Raw genomic sequence first — 2623 nt, 5'->3', positions numbered from 1 at the left:
CGACTCCCTATCTAAAAAACTTAAAAATGATGAAAAGTGAAATAAAGATATTTAAAAAAAAGGAAAAGCACAAAAATGCATTTTTTATTTTAATATAGTAGAAATTTTATTTAATCGCGAAAAAGAGTATCCTTAAAAGTTCTTTCATTAAGGAACCATGGCACCATAGGTGTCAAGTTTAATACATGATTAAATCACCGTAGAATTTTTGCCCTTTCTATTAGGAGATAAATATTCAAACTACAATGCCTAAGACCTTGACAGCAGTCTACGTTGAGTTTAAGCTAGTCAACTATGATTGGGTATTTATTTGCCTATTGGCTCAACCAACATATTTAAAACAAAGAAGTAGACACTCATGAGTGCCAAGGTCCTCTCCTATAAATAGCCAACCTCACCCAATTCTCATCTATTTTCGCCGGAAATCTTCTCAAACTCTCCTACTTTAGAAAAAAAAAGAAAAGAAAAAAAGAAGAAGCATTTTCTAATTGTTTTTAGAAAACAAAAATAGTTGTTTTAAGGTTTCAAAAAGAGCACATAGCTTATTATTCCATCATTAGGGTAAATTTTCCTACTCAGTTTTTATTTTTTTAGTATAAAATTGTTTTTTTAAGGTTTTGCAAAATTAAATATTAATTTTTATAATATTTTGACCGATAGAAGAATGAGTAGAAGAATGAGATACTTTGCTATTGATTTATATTAAATATAAATAGATGTTATAGTAATTTTATAAGAAAATAATCAATCTATTTAGTCCCTAATAATAAACTAATCTATCCCTAAAAATCGACTATTTACAGTCTATAATACTCCCCCTTAAGCTAGAGCATAAATTTTTATCATGCCTAGCTTGTTACATAGATAATCAATCAAATTTTCCCATTTAATGCTTTTGTGAATAAGCCAACTTGTTGTTCTACTATCCTCACATAACTAGTAGAAATCAAAATTCTCAAGAAAATTTTCATGAATGAAGTGATAACCAACCTCAATGCGTTCAGTTCTCTCATGATAGACTAGACTTGATGCAATATGAAGAGCAACTTGATTATCACACCAAAGCTTTGTTTGTATAGAATTATCCAAGCCAAAGGTCTCGAGATTGTGCCAAGCCCAAAGGGCTCGAATGCAAGATGAAAACATCCCGAGCCCATGCAACGTTTCGTATGTGGGCTTTTTAAGGCCCAAAATCATCCACTTTATTTTATTAATTATAAAACTGATTTGCCATAATTCAGTGTAGCAGATTAAACTAGTTTTCACATTTAAGGAGATTGAATACAAGCATTTTCGTTATGTTTTAGTTTAGTTTCTTTAGTTTTACTTACTTTCAATAAAATGTGCACATCGAGTCTTTTATTGACCTTAAGGGCTAAACGAGGCCTAAAGGAGAGCTAACGTACTTCGTGAGTGTGTAGGAGACCATTAGAAGGTATTTCGGGCCAATATTGGATGCTATGTCGCCACATGGGAGATCCAATGTCGCAACATAGAGAGAGAATAGAGAAAGTTAGAAACTACCTTCAATTTCGCGACACAGGCTGAGGATGTTGATAACTCTTGAAAAGAGTTATATCTTAAGCCTCTAAACTTGATGAGTTGCCTATACTTAAGTGGATATATTTTCATTTTTAGGTTATTATTAGAACATTTCATAATAACCTTTGGATTGTGCATTAATGTCATTATATGTTACTTTTAAACGTGCGGATGGCGCAAAATGAGAGGACTCTAAGGGATTATGCCCTACCAAGCTTAGACATGGTTCACTAAAGTATAACAAGGTTAGTAATTTCAGCTAATAGTTTCAAAATCAAACTGATGATGATACAAATGATCCAAAATAATTTGCAGTTTAAGGGCACTATGATAGAGGACCCTAATCAACATTTGAAATGGTTTCTCCAACTCTGTGATACTTTTAAGTATAACGGGGTCACTGATGAGCTATTCATCTTTGATTGTTCCCTTTTTCTTTAATTGACAATGCTTTTTCTTAGTTAGACTCGCAAGCACCAGGATTTATCACAACATGGGATGAACTCGTTGGGAAGTTCTTCCCGATTAGCAAAGCAGTTCAGCTAAGAAGAGATATTGCAATCTTTAGATAGATGGAAGGGGAAGGTTTCTATGAGGCATGGGAACTCTTCAAAATTTTGATTAAAAAATGTTTGCACCACAAATTTCCTGAGTGGATGCGACTGCAGGTATTAACAACAGGTTGGATGCAAACTCAAGATTTGGACTAGACGGAGCAACAGGAGGAGCTCTTATGAAAGGATGTACGAGGATTGTACAAGATTATTGAAAATATGACATTAAACTCTTGTCAGTGGCCAACTGAACGTTTCACATATGACCAGAAATCGCTACGGTCAAAGCTATTTAAGAGGATGATAAGTATCAGCAGATAATGGACATATTAAACCATATTGAATCTACTTGTGCATCGTCTATGTATGAAGGAGACAAGCCACTCTTCCATTATATCAACAATCCTACCGAAGATGTGAATTACATTGGGAATAGGAGTGGAAACACTTATTCAAACACATATAATCCCAGCTAAAGGGATCACCCGAACTTGAGATGGGCAGCAAACAAAAAAGGAGGTAACAAA

At 33.7% G+C, this 2623-nt stretch overlaps 1 non-coding gene across 1 annotated transcript; it reads right to left on the bottom strand.

Annotated features, from left to right (window-relative positions):
• Nucleotides 1-2082: 2082 nt before the first annotated feature.
• LOC121219678 (small nucleolar RNA R71) lies at nt 2083-2188 on the bottom strand. Its single transcript, XR_005916568.1, has one exon. It is a non-coding gene; the product is annotated as a small nucleolar RNA R71 (small nucleolar RNA).
• Between the last annotated feature and the right edge of the window lie 435 nt (nt 2189-2623).

The sequence above is a fragment of the Gossypium hirsutum genome, chromosome D07 (assembly GCF_007990345.1).
Source record: "Gossypium hirsutum isolate 1008001.06 chromosome D07, Gossypium_hirsutum_v2.1, whole genome shotgun sequence".
In the NCBI taxonomy this organism is placed as follows: Eukaryota; Viridiplantae; Streptophyta; class Magnoliopsida; order Malvales; family Malvaceae; genus Gossypium; species Gossypium hirsutum.
The sequence above is the reverse complement of the archived record's forward strand: the minus strand, read 5'-3'. Positions and strand labels throughout refer to the sequence as shown.